This window comes from Labeo rohita, chromosome 14, assembly GCF_022985175.1.
Source record: "Labeo rohita strain BAU-BD-2019 chromosome 14, IGBB_LRoh.1.0, whole genome shotgun sequence".
Lineage (NCBI taxonomy): Eukaryota > Metazoa > Chordata > Actinopteri > Cypriniformes > Cyprinidae > Labeo > Labeo rohita.
The window spans coordinates 10,497,922-10,521,870 of record NC_066882.1 but is presented as its reverse complement, the minus strand read 5'-3'; the positions used below and the strand labels follow the sequence as shown (position 1 = coordinate 10,521,870).

At 40.2% G+C, this 23,949-nt stretch overlaps 1 protein-coding gene across 6 annotated transcripts in view; it reads right to left on the bottom strand.

Moving 5' to 3' along the window:
• The window catches only part of ebf1a (EBF transcription factor 1a), a 158,437-nt gene that overhangs the window by 71,960 nt on the left and 62,528 nt on the right, over nt 1-23,949 (bottom strand). The window lies entirely within an intron of this gene.

The following is a 23,949-nucleotide window of genomic DNA, read 5'->3' as shown; positions in this document are numbered from 1 at the left end:
GTGGCTGCAACCTTCAGCTCCTTCGTCTGCTGGTGGAGCTCTGATTTTTGGGGGACTCCTATGCATCTCTGGAGTCGAAGTTTCACACGAAAATATATCTGGTTTTCCTGATAAAATCTCTTTCATAGTTTCAGCTTGTGCTTTGTGTCTTGATACCCTCCTCCCCTTTTTACTATGTGTGTGTGTGTGTGTGTTACGTTACCTGCATTCAGAGGGCACAGGCCATGCATCACTGACACTTCATCTCAGCCTGACTGCCTTGTTTCCGTACTGACCCCTTTCCCCTAGCTGCCGCGCGGTATTATTTAAGGAGATTTATGAGACGGTGTCCCGTGCCAGGAGCTACGGAGGCAGACGCCTCGGGGGCCGAGGCACAACGAGGGGGGCCCATTAATAACCCGCAGCCAGGCCTTCGCTCCCAGTCTGGACTGTGGAGACTCTGGTTCCTCCCCCTTTCAAGTGACCGTAGGCTAGCAGGCAGCGTTCGGTACCTGAGTCCCACACACGGAGGTGGGGTAACGGATCTGGCAGGCACGCGGGCCCCTGCCGAGGAGCTCCGCAGAGCAGCCGCTTGTGATGGATGGGAGGAGGCAGATGCTATCTGAGCTCGGGCCATCTGTAAGAGCTCAGAGTAACAGTGGGGTCACTGACAGACAACGCGGGAGAGAGAAAAAGGGGCGAGTCGGCCTAGTGTGTAGGATCACGTTAGGCACGTGTACCGGGTGGAAGGTGCGAGAGGGCATGTTGGCATGCTAATGCCGTGTGAGAGAGTCAGGCCGGGTCTCTGTACTCACAAAGAGGGCGCCGTGTACATTGTCACCGAGGACAGCCACACACACACATTTCTTCATGTCACACATGCTCAGACAGGCTGCCATTCGCTATCGGGCGAAATACGGGAGGATGACACCAAATCTGATGTGAAAGTGGTAAGAAAGAGTGCACTGAGAGAGAGTATACTGAACTGTATAGTAAGTCGGTGTGGCTGCATGTGACATGAGCGTGTAGCTGTCAACGCTTTTGCTGAGAGACTGGCAGGAAACACCTTCCATGTTAGCCCATGTCTATTTAAAAAGCAATGTTTTATTCAGCCACAACATCTCATTGCACTGAAAAATTTATCAGTCTGTGCTTTCTGTCTAATCCTGTCCTGTGTCAGGTAATTCCACTCTGTTTTTCTTTAAATATTTCTCATGACAAAGTGGAGGGGTGCCGGACTCATCATGTCACACTGATGGAAGCAGGAGTCTCAGACTCCTGGATTCAGAGCGCAGTCCTCTAGTGGAAGCCCTAAAACTCTTTTTAAAGTGATAGTTCACACAAAAATGAAAATTCTGTCATTAATTGCTCACCCTCATGTCGTTCCAAACCCATAAGAACTTTGTTCATCTTCAAAACACAAGATATTTTTGATGAAATCCAAAAGCTTTCTGACCCTGCATAGACAGCAACGCAACTATGCTCAAATGTTTACACCCCCCTTTCAGAATCATTACAAATGTTAATTATTTTACCAAAATAAGAGGGATCATACAAAATGCATGTTATTGTTTATTTAGTACTGACCTGAATAAGATATTTCACATAAAAGATGTTTACATACCTGTTCAAAAGTTTACATCCCTTTGATTCTTAATACTGTGTTCCACAGCTGTGTTTTTTGTTTAGTGATAGTTGTTCACGAGTCTCTTGTTTGTCCTGAACAGTTAAACATCCCCCTGTCAGGTCCCACAAATTCTTTAGTTTTCAAGCATTTGAGATCCATTTTTACACTGAGGACAACTGAGGGACTCATATACAACTATTACAGAAGATTCAAATGCTCACTGATGCTCCAAAAGGAACAAGCATGCATTAAGAGTCGGGGGGTGAAAACTTTTGAACAGAATGGAGATGTGTGCATTTTTCTTATTTTGCCTAAATATTTTTCATTTAGTACTGCCCTTCAGAGGCTACAGAAGATAGTTATGTTTCCCAGAAGACAAAATAAGTTAAATTTACCCTATCTTCAAATTCAAAAAGTCCCCCACCCCCCCGACTCTTAATGCATTGTTTCCTTCTGAAGCATCAGTGAGCCTCTGAACCTTTTGTAATAATTGCATATGAGTCCCTCAGTTGTCCTCAGTGTGAAAAGATGGATCTCAAAATCACATAGTCATTGTTGGAAAGGGTTCAAATACACAAAAATGCTGTAAAACCAAAGAATTTGTGGGACCTGAAGGATTTTTTCTGAAGAACAGCAGGCAGTTTAACTGTTCAGGACAAACAAGAGACTCGTGAACAACTATCACTGAACAAAAAAACACAGCTGTGGATATTTTCTCTTGTGGACTATACGTAAACATCTTTTATGTGAAATATCTTATTCAGGTCAATACTAAATAAACAACAACATGCATTTTGTATGATCCTTCTTATTTTGGTAAAATAATTAACATTTTTAATGATTCTGAAAGGGGGATGTAAACTTTTGACCTCAACTGTGCATACATTTTGCACAACTATGTACGTAGTGGTCAGTTTTATTGAAAATAAGATGTGCACTCCATCATTGCCATTCTATAATCTCTTTTACAATTCCATTTTACAAGTTTAGAACAAGACTTGCCCCCAAAATATATTCTTCTAACTGCACAAGCTGTATTCTCTATACTGAAACAAGGGGGCGCTATAGCAGTCATCAACATAAACTGCCTTCTGTCATTTTTTTCTTTTAGTTCAACTGTCATTCCAGCGCAACAGTTTATAGATTTGAAGTTATCAAAACTGTTGACATATTTGTAGCTAACTACTTGAAAATAGCACGTCCGGTTTAAAGGCTCAGACATTTGAAGATAATCTATCGCCCTCATGAGTACTGAGGTTTCTTCCTGCCACAGTAACAATGTGTTGGCTAAGTATTCGCGTCTGTGTTTATGTACTTTCTAAAAGGTTTCTTCCCCTTAACCACATAGCAGAGAATAAAAAAGGGCTTCCCTGGCATGACTGGACTTCAGCAGGGCAACGGCCAAAGTACATAAAACAATCTGAATGAATGAGATATGTACCGTTGAAAGAAAAATCTGTGGGTGTGTGTGTGGTGCACATAGTACACAGGATTTAATTCTATGATGTCGTAAATAAATGCCTGTCAGGTTGATGGACATGCTCGGCAGCCACGGCTGATTGAAACATTTCCTTTCTAAAGCAGCCCTCATAAATCTGAGACAGGCAAAGTGATGGCAATCGCGCCGAGCCTCTCCCAACTGGGTGTGCCACCGCTGGCCCGCTGCCAAATCCCAGAACCCCATTACCACCCCATACCCCACCCCGTGTCCCCTCTCTCCCTGCGGCCATGAGTAATGAAGAATGGCCTTGTCACCGGGCCACTCGAAGACTGTCAATACTACGCCGTCTAAGCGCAGGATCTGTTTCAGCATCATTACAGGCGCACACACACATAAAATCAGCACCCCTGCTAATTAAACACACCAGCAGCTGCGCTAGGTTATTTCTTTTTAAGTGGCCCAGCACCCGGGGACACCCAGGCGCCCAGCCAGAACAACAGTCCAGGGCCGGAGTAAGGCTGTAGGGTTAACCGTTGACCTGTCAGAGGGGCTTGACCCCTGCTAAGGAATCTAATAATGCTTTATTGCCATTGGACTGTGCTACCAGACTGAAATTTGCACTAATGCATTTATTTAAGATGACGGCAGTCCGGGCGTGTAGTTTTACTTCGCTTGAAGGTGATGTATAAACACACAAATGCTCTAAAATTTAGTATCTGCAAACCAAATTCAAAGTATAGTATGCAAGCTATATTTAACTTGATAAAGAGTTCCTGTGTAAGCAAGGGCACATTGTGTAAATGCATACGGTGTTGATAGATGTGCTCATTTTATTCCTCTTTTTTCATCTGCCATAACTATTGTATTAAATTACACTAAAGCAATGCCCTTTGCATGAGTTTGGAGCAGGAATTCCAGTTTTTCTATGGCTGTGTATTCATAATCCATTAAAAATATTACAAATCAGGTTGCGGAGAAACTCCAGAAAGAATGGGTTTGATTTAACCTTAAGAATGGGAACAAAGGACAAATGGGACACAGCTGTACTGTAAAATTGTTTTAAAATGAATTTGAAGAGTCTAAAAGCACCGTGCCAGTTTCTGAACAAGAATAAACTACTAAAGCGCAACCAGTTTAGTAGATTTTAGCCACCACTAAGCCTTTATGCAATTTTTAAGAAACAATGTTAGACATATCAATCAGAATCTTAAAAGAACATTTCACTCAAAAATAAAAAAAAGATTACTGATTCATCTTAATTTTGTCAGATGTAATTTTGTTTGTTTCACATATAAGTTGAGATTAATTCAACAGTATCTAGGTGGCTATCAGGGCTGCTTTTTGGGTAACTGATTCGAATCTTAAAAGAATAGTTCATTTAAAAATGTTCCAAACCTGTACAAATTTCTTTTATTCTTTAGTAAAAAAAAATTTGGAGATGGCCAAGGGAAGAGAGCAGCATGAACATGCTTCAAAATATCTCTATATGCGTTCAACAACAACAAAAAAAAAAATGCAGGTTTGAAGTGTGGTGAGTAACCTGAAGTTTAATTTTTAACTTAAAATTTTAAGGCAGCAGGGTAACGAATTATTTTAAGCTGACTCAACAAATTGTGTTTTTTTGTTTTTTACAGTGTAGACGTGAGTTTGTTTGTCGAGATCAGTTCAACAGTATCTAGGCCGCACTCAGGGCTGCTTTTTGGGTGATTGATTAAAATCTTAAAAGAAATGTTCCAAACCTGTATAAATTTCTTTCATTCTTTAGTAAAAAGAAAATGATGGAGACGCCAAAAGGAAGAGTGCATGAACATACTTCAAAATATCTCTATATGCGTTCCACAAAAGAAAAAAAATGTCATGCAGGTTTGGAACAACATGAGTGTTGTAAGTAAACTGAAGATTGATTTTTTGGTGAACTGTCCCTTTAAGAAGTTAGACGCAAATTTGTTTATTCCACATATAAGTCAAGATTATTTTGACAGCATCCAAGCGGCACTCAGGGCTGCTTTTTGGGTGATCAATTAAAATCTTAAAAGAATAGTTCACTCAAAAATGTTCCAAACTTGTATAAATTTCTTTCATTCTTCAGTAAAAAAAAAAAAAAAGATGGAGATAGCAAAAGGAAGAGAGCAGCATGAACATTCTTCAAAATATCTAATTTTGTGTTCCACAGAAAAAAACATGCAGGTTTGAAACCCTTTGAGTGTGGTGAGTAATCTGAAGTTTAATTTTTTAGTGAACTGTCCCTTTAAGAAGCTAGACGTAAATTTTCTTATTCCACATATAAATCGAGATTAGTTTATCAGTTCAAAAATTATTTCATTAGTTCAAAATATCTCTATTTGTATTCCACGGAAGAAAAAAAATGTCATGGAGGTTTGGAACAAGTGTAGTAGTGTAGTAAGTAAACAGACTTATTTGTGAATTTTTGTGTGAACTGTCCCTTTAAGAACTTAGACGTAAGCTTGTTTATTTTAAATATAAGTCGAGATTAGTTCAAAAGTATCCGGGTGACTCTCAAGGCTGCAGAGCAGTAGCTAAAGGTAAAGGTGGGTGCAGAGGGAGGTGAGGGTCACAGGGGCGAGCGGAGCGCAGGGTGCCAGAGGACGTGTTGTGTCCCCTTCCGTGTTTGTCAAACAAATTAAACACGTTCTGGAGTCTTCACCTGCCCCAGCCACCATGCCGCATATGGCCCACCAGAAACAAAATAAGGCATCGCGCATACATTACCATACTTAATCAACCACCCTCTCCATTTAATATGCAAATTTGCTGAAATATTACTGAATGCCGTCTGTTCTAAATGAATAAATTTGAATCGCAATTAGAATAATCCTTTATAATTAATGAAAACTGTCAATTTCGGTTCATAAGTAATTTGATTAACGAGATGATGGCACACTTATCAAGTTCAGTGGACTGTTAGATTTTCATACGGCCGCTGAAGGGAAGAATATAGGTCTTGTTTCAGCACAGCACTGGGACGGACATCAGAAACCATGATGAATAGTTAATAACAAAAGTAATTAATAAACTTATGAGGTCAGGTTGCGCCCCAGCAGGGTTCCTGGATTTTCAAGCCTGAATCTTGAGATATGTTTATCAAGCGAGGCGAGAGAATCCTTGAACTTGAGCGATATGCTCTTCCCCTCAGTTCACACCTCTCTCCGTTGACTTGAGGGGCAAGTAGCGGGTAAAAGATCAAAAGTTAAATATGTAAATAAATGCCACATATTACGAGGCTGTTTTCCTTCTAATCAGGCTGCACGTGTCCAGCCTAGTGTTTTAGGTCTAAATGCAAATCTGCTGAGGCAAACTGAACTCTCCTTATTGCTCCGGATTCCGTATGTGTACGTATGTTGAGTCCTTGACTAAACACTGCCGTAAGCACTTTAATAAACAAGAGATGCTGTTCTTATGCCTGGTGGGGCGAGAGCCAGTGATTCTAACATCATCCATCCACACAACGCTCTTAAAAATATATATTCCCTTTGTAGCACTAAAACCGTACAGAGCACTGGGCAAAGAACTCAGCAAAATGAAACTGGCTTAGGCTCTGTATGTGTGCGTGTGTGTGTTGAGCTAGGTGAAACAGAAGGGGGAAGCAGTTAATTAGAGCCGTTATGGTGTTTGGAAACAACAGCAAGGTTAAGGCTACATGCTGATGAAGTATTTGGAAGTCATTAGCCAAGATGAGTAAAGGTCTCTCCAAAAGAGTGTGGGAGAGAGTGCGCGAAAGGGAAAAAGGAAAGTAATAGGGATGAAATTAGATCTGGACAGGGCAAAATCATGTGTGATATGTTAATGGATTAAATTGGTGTACAATGCTGCATCTAAACACACATTCTCACAATTGCATTCTGCGATTTTAATATATGGATGGTGAATAAAAATGCTTTTTCTTACCTGTTTGAAGACCATGCAGAGAAGCAGCAGCATCAGAGAAAAAGAGACAAAGAAAATGTTAGGAAATATTCAAGCATTTACACTGTAGATTAAAAATACACTTTTAAATGCATGCAGAAATGAAGATCATTGTGTTTAAAGGTTAAGGTTGCAGGTCACTGCATAAATGACCTATGACCGCTGTGTTATGCATTTAGAGGAACGTTTTTACATTTAAACACTTAATGATTGAGTTTGCATGTATCCTACCATTCAAGTTTGGGGTTGGATTTTCAGATTTTTTCATTTTATTCTAAGCAAGGCTGCATTTATTTGATTAAAAATACAGTCTGTAATAATGTGAATTATTCTTACAATTTAAATTACTCAGGATTCTTAGATAAATAGAAAGTTCAGAAAACGCAGCATTTAACATTATTACATGAAAGAAAAATGTCTTTGCTGTCACTTTTGCTCAATGTATTGTAACTTTCTGACCCATATTATATAACAAAATATGAGCTAGCATTACAAATATCACCGCTGTCTTGTAAGACTGGCTTTGTAAACACACTCATTTGCCTTCAGATCACCCCTCTCATCCCATTCCTCTTCACTGAAGACTATTACAGTGTCTCGGTGATACACACAGTAGTGAATAAGATCTGGAGAGTAAATCTGAATGGCCCCAGGGCCCTACCGCCCCATTGTTTACGTCCCTCTCTGATGTGGGATAGTCCATCGACACACACACTGACAGAAGGAAACCTAAACTTTCTCTAGAATTCATCCTCTCAGGAAATAACAATGCTGAAGACAACCACAAACATTCTCTTTTAAAGGCACAGTTCACCAAAAATGTAAATTATGTCATTTACTCGCCTTCATGTCATTTAAAATAGCACTGTATGACAAAAAAATACATCCAAAAATACCTTTGTTTATGTTCCACAGAAGAACGTAAGTCATACATGTTTGTATTGACATGAGGTTGAGTAATGATGACAGAATTTACATTTTTGGTGAACTGTGTCTTAAAAAGAGGGATGTTCCCTATGTGTTTCAAATCAGTCACTATTAATGCATAGTATGCATCTCTATGAGGAAGCTCACTATGTAGGCAGCAAAACAGCTCTGAAGCATGGACATGCTAATGATTAAAAAGTATTGCACAGTATCTCCATGATGTTGGATGGAGTTTAACTGCTCTTAATTGTGGTGAATATTAGAGGATTTTCCCTCAGGCAATCAAAAGGAAATTCATTTAAACATAGTCAATAGCAACAAACTAACAACCAGCTAGAGCTCCTGTAACAGCCCTAAAGACTTCAGACATGAATTATTCAGAGGCCTTGACCGGATTTTTAAAGACTATAAAACAAGATAACCGCATCTTCAACAGATTTTCTTCTGTAAAATGCACTGCACAACACAACTTTAGTGAATACATTACACACACGCACAACGACACACTAGTAGATGTTTGTGTACAAGCCTCCGTGGAGTGTGTGAGGAGTATGGGCTTCAAAGGTCTGTGTGGAGATTAGGTCACACAGCAGGAAGTGACACGCTGTGGGCTGAGATGTATTTTCACCCTCAGTCCAATATCACAGACAGGCCGGTGGGGTCAAGAGTAAAGCCGATAACATACTAATTAGTGCTTGTGTGAACGGTGCATCTTCAAGTCTTAGTAAATAAACCATGTCTAGTCAGTGTATTTTATTTAAAGGGGGAGGGTCAGAGACTACAAGCCATTAAGGCTCTGTCGGGTCCGGAGTCACACCCATAATGGTGAGACCCCATAATAGTGTGATTTTCACCCAAGTCACAAGTGTCTATTGCTCCAACCTACCAATAATTAGTCACATCCACAGTGCTGTGTCTCCGACTAATTAGCAAATTATGTTGAAAATAGCAGTCCCCTAATTAATGGTTATTATGGCATTTCTGAAGTTGCTGCTTTAATTAGTGAGGAATCGGAGCATGCATTTCAATGCTGGCAGAGTTATACACGCTCTACTCTGTGTAACTGGCTTTTTAACCATCTGTATAACACATATCGTGTAATTAAAAACACACTCCTCCCCTCGAACACACACTCATATGCACTTCCTCTCATCAAGCTCCACATCTCCTCCCACCTGTCAATTGTCCAAAAAGCACATTAGAACAAATGATCTATGCGAGCGCTGGATCACTGAGTAATACAAACAATTGAATGTGAATCATTTGGCATTTTGGAGCAACAACAAAAACATTTGTTTTACTTCCCTGAAAGAGTCACAGATTGTCCCCATTATTATAGACGGCTGTTTCAGAGTAAAAAAAAGAAAAATAATACTCTGATGTAATAGTGACTTTATGTCTCATAATTGTGGCTAATTGCAACTTTGTATTTTAAATAGCAATTTTTATTTTTCATAATTGTCTTTATATTTCAAAATTACTAATTTATATTTAATAAATAATGCTTAATTCTCAATTATGATTTTTATAGTGGATAGTGGTTGCAACTTTATATCTCTAGTTTACACCCCCCTTTCAGAATCATTTAAATGTTAATTATTTTACCCAAAAATAAGAGGGATCATACAAAATGCATGTTATTGGTTATGTATATTGATCTGAGTAAGATATTTCACACAAAGGTGGTTTACATATAGTCCACAAGAGAAAATAATAGTTGAATTTAAAAAAAATGACCCGGTTCAAAAGTGTACATCCCCTTGATTCTTAATACTGTGTTGTTCACATCTGTGTTTTTTTGTTTAGTGATAGTTGTTCACAAGACCCTTGCTTGTCCTGAACAGTTAAACTGCCAGCTGTTCTTCAAAAAGATCCTTCAGGTCCCACAAATTCTTTGGTTTTACAGCATTTTTGTCATTTCCAACAATGACTTTGAAAGTTATGATTTTGAGATCCATCTTTTCACACCGGGGACAACTGAGGGACTCATATGCAACTATTACAGAAGGTTCAAATGATCACTAATGCTCCAGAAGCATTGAGAGTCGGGGGGTGAAAACTTTTGAATTTGAAGATCAGGGTAAATTTAACTTATTTTGTCTTCTGGGAAACATGTAAGTATCTTCTGTAGCCTCTGTAGGGCAGTACTAAATGAAAAAATATGACAATTAGGCAAAATAAGAAAAATGTCCACATCTTCATTCTGTTCAAAAGTTTTCACCCCCCAGCTCTTAATGCATGGTTTTACCTCAGTCTCACAATCATACAGTTATTGTTGGATAGGGTTCAAATACACAAAAATGCTGTAAAACCAAAGATTTGGTGGAACCTGAAGGATTTTTCTGAAGAACAGTCAGCAGTTTAACTGTTCAGGGCAAACAAGAGACTCATGAACAACTATCGCTAAACAAAAAAACACAGCTGTGGATCATTCTTGTAACAACACAGTATTAAGAATCACTTAACTTTTGAACTGGGTGATTTTTATAAATTCAGAATTGTATTAATTTTAGTTTTGACCATACTGTATTGTTCACTCTCATTTCCGTCTCTTCTTGTTTGCTTGCCTCTCCATTCTCCGTCAGCTTCACAGATGAGTGCGGGACATGTAATGAAGTGACAGTAATGAGCTTGTTGAAAGTGATAGCTCAGCTCATCAACGTTCAGGAGACGTGTTTATTCTGTGTCGTCAATGATGGCGCTCTTAACCCAGCCTCACTCTATCCCCGCTCAACACCAGCCTGTCCAACACAATGCCCTCATTCTCTCTTCCCTTCCCTTTGTTAGGCCTCAACCACATACACAAGGACGCTCAGAGCCAAAGCATCTCTCTGTCCCGACCACCTCATGCATTCGGTCCGATTGTGTAACTAAATATACGGATGCGTCGGCTTCTTCTCTGGTTTCACGACGGGCTCATTGTTTTCATCATTTTCCTTTGTTTTCCTGTTCCATGTGGTAAGATTTCGTGTAGTGTTAAGTAAGATTTGTAAGATTGATGGAAACCTCCCTCTCAGGTTGGATGGCTGTCTTTGGTTGCAGGCTGACCCGGGCCGGCCTCGCTCGGCGTGCACTTAGCTCGGCTTTAGCCCGAGGTGAACTCTGAAACACTAGACTGGATTGACATAACTGCTCTCTCTCAGTGAGTGGCACTTCAATGAGCCATCAATCCCCACTCTTACCCCTCTCCCGGTGTAAGGTTCTGGGTTCTGATGTATACCGGGCTTCTTCCCTCTTTGTCAGGCCAGTAAATGGGGCTATTTTAATCCGAGAGGGTGGGGGGCCGCTCATAAAGAACCCGTCGCAGGTGGGTGCATGTCCACATGTTGTTACTTTTGCTGTTTCGTACGGCAGCGATTCCGTCGAGACCTCTTGGAAAAATGGTTGCGGTTACGGCTGCTGCGCTGGGCTAAGCAGCGCTGTGCCTCAGGAGAACATGACTAACACAAATATACAACAACAACTTAACACAGCTCGTAAAGCACAACAGAACCCGCAGACACGACTCCTGAACACACACGGCCACATGTGCACTCGCTCAGCCCGATAGCAGTAAGATCTGGCAATAAGTCACGGCCAATCTCCCTACTATTCCTTCAGGGCCAAATCGGATCCCGGTGTCGAACCCTGGCAAGACTTACTCAGCACACACTGTGCCTGTAAGAGCGCAAGCCTAATCTCTCCGGTTTGGCCGGCGCACCTGGTTAAAGTTAAGAGGGTGCAGTTATAGTCAATTATGATCCCATATAACACGTAGAAATACACGCCACCCGATCCAAGGGCGTAATTGGAAACAGCTCTGACATGCCTGAGGTCAAAACAAAAGACAGCAGAGCACCTCCCCGCTTGAGCCGGCCAGCCTGGGAGGCTTCGCCGGAAGAGTGTGCCACCCATCAAAGCTCCCCAGCAGGCAGGAGCCCTACCCCTTGACCCCCGCCACCCCTGTGGGCCGCATGACATCCAACCCGCTCTGGGCCTCACCGCTTTGACCTGAGCGAGAGTAACACACACTTATACTTACTGCCAGACGTACACACAACCCATCAGATTAAAGTCCTGCTGTTTGCAGCGTGGACAGAAGGGCACAGCAGGACACCTTCCTCCACCTCATCCCTCTATCTTTATTCTCGTTCCTTTCTTTGTCTCCATCTGTCACTCCAGCTCTGACATGTCCAAAGGTCTGCCCTTCCCAACCTCACTTCAATAGGACACATCTTCACCCAGCAGTGAGGATTTTGGGGGCTGCTGATTTGCAACCGCTCACCCTCTGAGAAGCCAGGCCCTCCTGTTCACTTCTGCTAACACGTTGAATATCAAATAAAGGCCCAGTTGATAAGGTGCCGGATAAAGCCGTTTTCAGACAGAATGAATGGCAGTTTTTGCAGCGCTCGTCACAGTGAGCCACCACATCTGCTCTGTAGCACTGCTGCCCTTGGTTTCCTCTCTCAGGTCTCACTGTGACGGGACTGATGAGTGACTCCAGGTGATGGCTGTGGAGAATTCTTTCCTGCACATATATTGACAATAAGCAGAAGTATTTTTTAGTCTCTCCTTTTGAGTGATTTAAATCAATGGGAATGGTAGAGTAGTTTAATGCAAAAAAGCACTGCAGCGTTGATACAATACACTCTTAGCAGTAAGTGAGTATGTCAATATCTTGTGCTTTTGTATTGCAATTTGTCAGATGTATAAGAACGCAACTCACAATGCAACAAGTACATGCATCATTTTCAGCGTTGCTGCAAAAATGCCTTCTATGGTCGTTTTTTCTTTCAGGTGTTTGTCAGTACGAATCAACAGATTGAAGAGAATCTTATTGATTCTTGCATATTTTTATCTAGCTGTCCACCTTATTCTTTAACACAGAAGTAAGCCTATGGGCAAGACTTCCGGTTCTTTAGCCGCTATAGGGAAATACAGAGAAGAATAACAACGTGCGCTAACGTTAGATGGTAAAACTGTTTGCACTACAAACCAGTGTGTTCATAATTCCGATTAATATGGTAAGACACACCAATAAAATTTGCAATATCAACAAGCTGTTTTGTACAGCTAAAAATAGCCGGACGTGGATGAGACCGGAAGCCAGACCCATAAAATTGTTATTAAAAAAAGGCTGTGCCTGCTCTTATTTGAAAGCAACGTCCCTTGCGTTTAGAGAAAAAACAACCACCACATTAGGTATGTACACTTGCATTGCACTATCCAAGAATTTGTTTTTTCGCACTTGTGTTTCTGGCCTAAATTAGAAGCTCAAAAGTGAAAGGAGAGGCTGAGAGCACATGTAACACTATCATAACCACAAAACAGATTTTTCTACATCCACACTGAAAGGCTACAAGAGTTACGATACGCACACAGACTGTGTAAAAAATGGCAGCGCCAATTGGGTAGTGCAGAACAGGTGTTTAAATGTCACACTAGTAAAGCCATCCTATCTTAGAGAGGATGAGAGATGTAGTGAACCACCTGTGCTCTATTTCCTCTGCACAAAACTGATGCTTCAGCTCCTCTGGCCCAGCCTCAGGCTGCAAATGGGGTAAGAGGTGGTGCTGAGGGGGGTGTCAGGGGTGAAAGGTGGCCTCTTTGTCTGTCTCTCAGACAGGCCATGCACAGCAGCGCAGGAACCAGAGTTGCGTGGGGACTAACTTGATTGACAACTGACATTACCCCCCCTCCCTTCATGGCTGGAGGGACAGAGGGTGCGATGGTTATCCAAGCAGAGAAATGTCAGAGTCCAGACGCTGTCAGAGTCCGTCCTTCTACCCGCCCTTTTCTCTCTCTCTCTTCTAGTGTCGTCTTTTTCTCGTATCCAATCTTTAGAGCAGTTTTGTGCTTTCTTAGAGTGTTGTAGACTTGCCGCGTGGTTCGGGTCGGAGAGAAGCATCTCAGAGGCAGAAGGGCAGCAACAGTGCTGATTTAATGAGGTTACTGTCTCCTATTTGTGAAAGTTACATATATCTCTCCTGAAACACACTCACAGCTGAAATACATCACACAGAGATATCAAGCCTGGTGACACACACACACAAAGGCTTGGCGCACAAAAGAGTCTGGGCTCTTTGTATATGTTGACGGCAACAGTAGACAGAGATTAAGCGATTAGGGTTACAGTGATAGAGGAGTAGCGAACGGCACCACAAAGCCTAGATCAGCTGACCCCACCAAACCAAGTCTCAACCACAGGGTGGCCATTTACTGAAGTTGCCAGTGCCTATGATCATTCATGTAGCATGCTATACTTAGACAGGGCATTCAAGTGCTGCTGCACACCTTTACTGTGGGCACTAGTCTATGCAATCTACTCATTTCATTCAGTTGTTATGCAAAGATGCCATATGCAAAGAAAGATTTGATTTGGATTCATAAGAGCAGTGCATTAGATCGATTTAAAACGGTAACCCATGATTTTGTTTTTGCTTCACTAAAAAGAAGCAGTTCATTAGACTCATTTGTTTGTGAATCAGACCACACTGGCTGTCCTGCAATTTTTTTAAACCACTAAAAAGAACCAGTTTGCAAGAGTCATTTGTTTGTGAATCAGACTACAATGGTTTCCTGTAAGTTTATTAATCCATTAAAAATAACCAATCATAAGAGCCATTTGTTTGTGAATCAAACTACACTGGTTATTCTGTAAATTTTTAATCCATTAAAAAGAACCAGTTCGCAAGAGTCATTTGTTTGTGAATCAGACTACGCTGGTTGTCCTGTAAGTTTTTTAATCCATTAAGAAGAACCAATTCTCAACAGTCATTTGTTTGTAAATCAAACTACACTGGCTGTCCTGTATGTTTTTTAATCCATTAAAAAGAACTGATCATAAGAGTCATTGTTTTTTGAATCAGACTACACTGGTTGCTCTGTAAGTTTTTAATCCATTAAAAAGAACCAGTTTGCAAGAGTCATTTGTTTGTGAATCAGACTACACTGGTTGTCCTGTAAGTTTTTTAATCCATTAAAAAGAACGGATCATAAGAGTCAGTTTTTTTTAAATTAGACTACACTGACTGCACTGAAAGTTTTTGATTCAGTCCAAAAGAAACGGTTCATCATTTGTTCATAAATCAGGCTACACTGGTCATGCAGCATGTCTCTTATTTACTGAAAAGAACCAGTTCGAAGTTTAATTTGTTTGTACACAAGGCTACACTGGTTGTGATGTATGTTTTTGACTTGCTAGAAAGAACTGGCTCATATTAATCAGTTGTTTATGAATCGCTACTCTGATTGGATACATCTTTACTATTAACTTAGCAGTTTGTTTTACACGCAGCATTCAAGATGCAATTATGCTGCTAATGAATAACTGATTCATATGCAGCATTCAGATGTCATGCATTTTAAGTACTAAAATAATACGAAACCATTAAGATTTATAAAATCTCAGTACCACAGAGACAGGGAAAGGTAGAGCATGTAAACCATGACACCATGAGTCAAAACAGGGATCATTAGCTCACCAAAATCCCTGAACCAACTCAGCAGTGGTTTAATTTAATGCGTGTATGTGTGTTTAATATCGCTGGAGGCTAGAGTGTATTTGCAGTAGCGGTGCTGGGTGGACGGTGCGCTGTTTATGCATTCAGCAGCGGTAATGGAGCTCTTTATGCTGCTAAAATGCGAAGTCTGGGCTCATTTCCACTGTGCTGCTGATTTCTTCAGCCTCCGCTTACTTACGTTTTCATTTGCAAGCGCAGGTCTGCCCTTCCATAAACCAATAACAAGCTGCACATCAGAATGTATGGAATCAAAGTCTGGCTACTGCAACAGAGTCTATTTATATTCCTCTGTTTGGCTAACACCTCACTAGTGCATCATTTGAAAAAGACATAAAAACAAACATATAATCTTGTTTTCCCTTTCTAAGTATAGCATATTCACTCCTTCATTTCACACCATGCAAGGCTAGTAATCAAAAAACATGTGAAGCTGAATGGAGTTTCATTTGAAGTTCCCATATAACAGAGCATAGCATTAGCATCACCTCACCTCCTAACTTTGCTTCCAGCATGCTCAATGATTGTAGATAAGTATCTAGGTAGAGCTACACATGCTCCTCATGCTCGATTGACTGACTAAATGACCAGCCATTTGCCTTCATTACTGCAGTTTGGACCACCAGTTGCCCTCTCAATCCAGATCTCAATATCTGCTTGCTTCATTAGCATTAAGCTAATTGCTTTTCTTGGATGCAAGGGCTACCTCATCAACGACCTAGTTTGGGAGTAACATTAAAGTTATCTCGTGAGCTCTAAGCCCCACATTGCGAAAAGATATGGGATGTGGGAGGGCGTTTGTATAGTACCACAAAACTTATCTTCGTTTTTGGGCTGGCGACAGCCGGCGAGTTAGCACAGGGCGTGGCAGTCTGGGCGAGATTAGCATCGTGGAGAAGCAGATCAGCAGTACTCTTCATACTTCAACTTCAAAAGCCACTCAACATCAATTAAACACAGCCAACAGACGCCCACCACTAAAGACCTGGAGCTGATTATATAACTGCTTTCTTGTTTGCATGCAGCAGAAATTAGTCCATACTTTTTATTTTCAAGAGAAGACGAGCTTCACAAGGCTGCCATGAGGCTCATGTATCTGCATGCTTTTGTACATGCTTTTGTTGCATGCCTATTTTACAATCAAAGACTTGGTGTAGCACTCAAGCACACTGTACGGGCATTAAAACGCACTAATGGAGAAATCCTGCCAATTTTTAATTTTTTTCTTGAAAACATTTATAAATGTACAATTAAATTACAATGACAATATAAAAGCCAATTATTCAATTTTAGGTCCCACACAAGGTGATCATTATACTCTTGGATTTCATCAAAAAAATAGCTTAATTTGTGTTCTGACGGTTCTGGGTGAACTAACCCTTCAATGCCTCAAAGCATAAGGCTAGAATTGTCATTGTACAATGTTCCTGTTTTGCGATTCCCCCAGAACAATCATCCCAATCTATTTCATATTTACTCCCTTTTGGTGATGTATGATAGTTCCTCAAGCTAAAGTTTCATTCTTTGCTAAGTGCAACTTAGGGCACTTTGAAGGTGCCTTCAAGCCTCTAAGAACAAATGAGCTGTTTTTCTCACATTTTTATTCATGTTAATTAGTGTTTACCTGCTTGTTTTTGTTTTTGGAGGAAGCCTGCATCATTATGAATTAACAGGTCCTATTGTTCCCACATCTGCTATTGTTTTGGCCGTAGCCTGAACCCTGATTACTGAGTAGTGTGAACACCTGGAGGCAGGTGTTTTGGCAGGACACACGTGCCTGAGGTGGGGTTACAGGGATTTGGGAAGGGTACGCACACTCCTGCCGACAGCGCTCTTTCACCCACAACTCGTCCAGGTCAATCACTGTTATGTGCAGGTAAACTTCATAACCATTTGACTGCATGGATTTTTTATCCGCTGTTTTGCATTAAACAAGCCTTAGAGGCTTGTCTTTTGCTATGCAATGACTCTCCTCCTCAAGCGTCCTCAAAGACAGAAAGAAATATTTGGTCTGTGAAGATGTTCGCTTCAGGTTGGTTGTATCTCACCATTTTCTGATGTCTGAACATGAAAAATACATCAGGAACAACACTCCACCACTTATTTTCTTAGGCCTGCATCTGATCATTTCACGTTGTTTATTTACTAATTTAAACATTTTGTTTTAAGCAGGCAGCCATTAATGAAATGCTTTACGGAGGGGCCTATGAAACTGGAAGGTGAAAGGGTGACAGTACATTCCAATAAAAACATTTGGAGATGAAGGGAAAAGCAAGAGACAATCTTTCATCCCGCTGTCTTCCTGAAAAGCTGCCTCGCCAAAACAGTGTACCTCTAAAGACTTTATGAAGTTGCGCTGATCAAAGATGCAGCGCTTCAGTATAGATTACAGCTCAAGGGAGATATCCAGACGCCACGCTGTTTCCCTCACAGTCAATGCGTTTACATTAAACTCTGTCCAGATCATTACAGCGATCCACACAGTGTGTTAAGGTTAAGGGGTGACTTGGGTGAACGTATGCGCGGTTAGCTATTCTGGATTATAAATATACGTAAAGCAGTCAGCTTCTAACAAATGCACATTAGGAGCAAAGTGCAATACTATTGCTAATGAACAATGTAAACATGACAAGCTACCGTCTGTTCAAAAAATCAATTCTCACACATCCATTGTTCTTTAAATAAACACACCATCCTATAAGGATGGTGTGTCTATTGCGTGTTTAAAACTGGTAGATGTTTGTATACTATAGGAAATGAGAGGTGGACACAGGATGTTGGGCATTTTGCTATTCAGCTTTGTCCAGTTTCAATCTGACTATACACCATTTGCTCCAGGATATATAAGAACACGGGAAGGAAGAGTAGACAACGACTGGATATGTTTCCATTTCACCGCCCGGTTCCCATCGCTCAGATCAGCTGTGCACCAGAGGGAATTGACATCACGGCTTTATAATGGCACACACTGGACTGGACTAAGAATGTGACATGAGCTAGAAAGAGACAATGTGAGTTAACTGTATATGTTTTCCATATCATTCCATCCAGGTTTGCTGCGCCTGTTAGTAGTATGTAGCAGTGTTACAGTGTGTGTTTGTGTGTGTGAATGTACCCTGTACAGGTAGGACAGACAGGTATACTGTAAATATAGATAGATGAATGGATGGATATATGTGACCCTGGACCACAAAACCAGTCATAAGAGTATTTTATAAAAAATAAATATCTGAATAAATTCATTTTTTCAGTGATGTATGGTTTGTTAGGGTAGGACAATATTTGGCCGAGATACAACTATTTGAAAATCTGAAATCTGAGGTTGCAAAAAAAAAAAAAAAATTAAGAGAAACTGGCCTTTAAAATTGTCCAAATGAAGTTCTTAGCAACGCAAAATCAAAAATTAAGTTTTGATATATTTACGGTAAATTTACAAAACACCTTTACTTAATATCCCATATTTTTGGCATAAAAGAAAAATCAATAATCTTGACCCATAAAATGTTTTTTTTTTTTGCTATTGCTACAAATATACCCATGCTACTTAGATCTAGATTTTAATAGTTAATTTTTAAGTGTTGTTGAATTTTTCAGATCTTCAGTCATCAAAGCTTGGTAAATATTGATTACAGACACAGAGATTTACTTTAAATTTCACCAAACTCACTAAAAACTCTCACAGACCATGTTTTCATGCCATTTTAAGTTTAGTTTGACGTAACAAAGTGGTTATAAATAAGTTGAGTTGTTACTTACTTTTTTTACATTAGTCTTTAACACCATTATATTATTAATTCAGAGTGATTCGTGAATACGGAACACGCACAAACACAAGAGGCGGGATTTATCGCATGAACCAATCACAGCTGATCATAACCATTCATATCCAATCATATTGCAGTGGAGACATTGCCTCCTTTCACATGACTTTCCACCATTCATTGTCAATTATCCCACCAAACTCACTGCACGCTTTAGGGGGTCTGTTGAAACTCAATGGGCTCAAGGGAGGCAAGAGAGATGCTGACTCCTGTTGTAACTTTACCTGTTGGTGTCGCTGTTGGACAATGTTTCTTTAGAAAAATAATAGAGTGATTTATAAACTTTTTAATTTTATAGACTAATTCAGTGTTTGCAAACAGGGATGATGTTTTTGTGGGCGGAACTTATCTAGTTGCAGAAAATGACAGTTTTCAAGTGGCAGTCTATGGAGCCATAGAATAAAAGAATAAAAAAGGTACATTTGAGTTTATATTTCAAAATTCTGACTTTATTCTCGCAATTCCAAGATTAAATCTCACAATTCTAATAAGAAAAAACAACCCGTCATTCTCTCTTTTCCCTTCGACTCTGGCTTTTTTCCCCTGAGAATTGACAAACTCACTATTGAGTTAAATCAAGTTATAAAGTCCGAACTAGGAGATATAAACTTGCAGGAAAAAGTCAGAATTGTTATGTAAAATGTAGTAATAGTAATAGTAATAACTAATACAATGCGTCCCCTATGAACAGCATATCTGAATATTATGTAGATATATTGTTTAAATCAAATGTATGCTTTAAAAGTAGAGTAATCATAGCAGTTTTCATCCATAAACTGTCCGTTTAAATGTCTGTGTTTAAATTAAAAGGTAATCTTTGACAACAGTATTTTATAAAAAGCATGTGCATTCCGATTCTGGCATCAAACAGCACAAAAATGTTTTTTTTCTCTTATTCCATGTATTTTACCCATTTCACTCCACTTGTTACCAGTGTTTTTCTGCCACCAGCATGCACACGCAGCTGCAAGTGATGTAACTGTGACGTCTACTACAAACTGGTATATTTTACGATATTGCCATTGTTTTATTTTTCTACTACGAATTGTTTAGATGACATTAGAATGATATTTGTCACTTTGCATATTCACATGTGTACCTTGAACAGATAAAGCCACAGTGCATGTGTGGAATTAGCTGTGTGTTATTGATAGAGACAGCATCTCGCTCAGGTTTGTCCCGCTTCCATTAATGAGGCTGAATTTCTCCTTGCGTCCTCTCACAGGGGACCTTACCATGCATATTAAAATTCTCCCCAACTTTCAGAAGTAATAAAGTAAAGGCGTGTAAACGTGTATGTTTTTTCCTCTGCTGTTTTCCCCTGTGTGCGCTGCAGAGACTGACTGGTTTCATGGGAACTAATTAACCTCACCTGTGTTAATTACTGCCGCAAACCAATCAACTGTTCCGACGCTAATTACCCTTTTTTTTTAGCTGGCTGCAAGTCACCATGACAACATATATAACCTCAAGGGCCGACAGTCTCACCGAAGACCAAGTTTGCATGTTTCTCATTTAAAACCAAACTGTAAACATCAAAACATGTATGTAAGAAACAAAAGTTTGGTGCCTACGTACTTTAATTCTACATCTGAGGTGTTTATGTTCGCCGGACTTAATCAAAGGGAATGAGAGAGGACACAAAAAACTAAAACACACTCGCTTCATAATGTGAGTCACGTAGCTTTTAAAAAGGAACGTTTGAGATAAGGTGAAGAGTGTAGACTTAATAAAGAGCAGCCCAGTAACAACATCTTATAAAGGTTTTGTGTGTGTGGATAAAAGAGAGGTGAAGAACACAACGAAGAGAGGAGAAGGGGAGGGGGGATGTGTGTCTGTGGTATGATGGGATTGATTTTCTTTCAGTGGGGTGTAGCGGGTTGGCCAGAGCAGACAGAGGGGTCTTGCAGTGCCCTGCCTGACCTCTCCATATGCCTGCTGTTCACCCAGTCACCATACTACTGACAAGCACTGCCTCCTCCCTCATCAATACACCGAGACGCAGAGAGAGATAGTATGAAAGACTGAGAGAGAGAAAGGGGTCTTTGTTGTGTGTCGGGGGAGTAATCTATGATTGTTAATAAAGCAGAAAGACGACAGCGTTTTCTCATATGCCCAATATACAAACCCATCCTGTCAAAAATATGACAGCAATAGAACAGGAGTGTTTTCTTTTTAATGAAAAACTGAAAAAAAGAGAAATTTTTCTGAAATAAAATACTTTGATTCTTCTTTAATTGACATTTTGTGTTAGTAAGATGAGACGTGTAGCTGAATGTTTTTGCTAAATGTAAATTATTATGCATAATAAAGGTCTCAAGCAGCATAAAGCATTGCTAACATCCATTAAAGACAATCATAAAATGAAGGCAGAGTCATTTCAGTAAACAATGCATGGTGGTAATTATTTTATTTTACTTTATTTTACATTTTATTTTATTTTGTATTTTATTTTATTGTATTATTTAGTATTTTTTTTTTTTTTTTTGCACTTTATTTATTTATTTGTTTTGATTTTTAGTGCTGGCACACCTGGTTCCCATTGGTACACTCATATGAGTGAACTGAAGACAGTAGGTTATTCTTTTTTATATTTTGGGGGGGGGGGGGCACTTTTATTGTACGTAAAAGAGCAGCTTTGACATTTTGTTAGGTAACTTCTTTGTATTCCACAGGAAAAAGTCTCATGAGCAACATGAGGTATTTAGTAACACTGTATTTTACAGTGTTCTTGGTACACATTACTATAGTAATAACACCAAATTATGCATAATTACATGCAACTTACCCTAAACCAAACCCTAACCATATGTGACCCTGGACCACAAAACCAGTCATAAGGATCAATTTTTATGCTAAAAGCTGAATAATCTGAGGGTGTAAATAAAATTTTAAAAAATTATAAAAAATCGCCTTTATAGTTGTCCAAATAAAGTTCTTAGCAATGCATATTATTAATCAAAAAATTAATTATCATATATTTATGGTAGGACATTTATATAATACCTTCATGGAAAATGACCTTTACTTAATATCCTAATAAATTTTGGCATAAAAGAAAAAATGATAATTTTGACCCATACAATCTATTTTTGGCTATTGCTACAAATATACCCGTGCTACTTATGACTGGTTCACATATAGTAAGGTCACATATAGTAACTTAATATTACTCAGTATTTAAGTGTTCAGTTAAACTCTAACTAGGATGCTTTAAAATAAAGCGTAACTGAATATATTTTTTTTAAACCTAATGATCCACTAAAGCTGCAACTTGACTGGACAGACCGAATTTAGATGTGAATCTGTAATTTCCATCTTTTCTTCCTACAATAATTGCTCAATTATCCAAAGAACAAACAATTTTATAGGAAAATCCACTTAGCTAAAAAATCTGAGGGGGGCCTGTCAGTTTCTCAGAGCAAAAGCGTATGTGTCTTCCTGAAGGCCCTGCTGTTACAGCCTGTGTGTGTGTGTGTGTGTGTGTGTGTGTGTGTGTGTGTGTGGATCGACCAGCCCCCCTTCCACACCACAAGGTCTGTTGTCCAGTGCCGAGCGGGAGCTTCTGTCCTAATGTAATATAGATGAGGCTGGATACAGGCTTCACATACAGTGATAGGTTCTTGCAATAGTAAATTATAAATCAACATCGATTTAGCCCCAATCCATCCTCTACCCCAATCCCCCAACTCCAAAACCCTCCCTCCCTCTCCCACACACACACGCACACACGCTCATCATAAACACACATGCGCGCACACACACTTTTGCACTTCCCACTTAGAAGTTCATCAGAAGACACCAAGGCTGAAGTGCACTTTATCAGATTAGGTCTGGGCATGTCTATCAAATATGAATGAGACGAGAGACTTCAGCTGAGCTGAGCCATGAGCCAGACAGGCAAAAGAGGCAGTACAAGGTTAATCACACACACACAAGCAGTACCTGCACACATAAGCGTTGAACACATCTCACCTTTAGCACTCACAGCTACACGTGTGCCATCTAGTGTGACAGGTGCAGATGCTGTAGATGTTCACACACACACAAACACACTCGGGCTGACAAGCTTGCTGAGGCTGCACTACAAACAGGCGCACATCCACGCCTCCATCACTTCCCTCGTGGGACAGGAATAGTTCTCCAAGGATATCCCTCCGTTGCGCTCTCTTCATCTCTTCCTCCGCTCTGTTCTTAAGCCCTCTTCAAAGGCTCCACTGGTTTTTGAAAATAAAGGACCTTGGCTGAGAGCTGCTTTTATGTTACCAGCCGTCTTATTAAGGGGATGTTTTTCAGCCCTCAGACTCTCTTGATTCCATTCAATTTTCTAATGAATCTCCGAGGCTCCGCTTATTTCCGACATTAGGGTGTGGAGAGCATCGGGGTGGAGAGGAGTCGTGGCTTAACTTAGATCCTCGCAGCACGCACACAATGGCACGGGAGCGCCGCTATTATATTCGCTTCGGGAAAAGAAGATAATACCTTATTCGTCTGCTTATTTTCTCTTAAGCGCCGTTTCCATCTTTTATAGTCTGTTTTGGTATTGTGTTGAAACGAGTGGCTGCTGGAATTCTCCACTCGGGCCGTTTTCAGCACTCTCACACCCTCTCCTTTGTTTCTTCCCGGCTTTCCACTCCCATACCTTCCTCCCACCTTCAGTCTTGTTGTTAGAAGTCAGATTCCTCTATAGAAATCTCAAGTGGCACTTGTGCTAGGAGAAGTGTCTGTGTG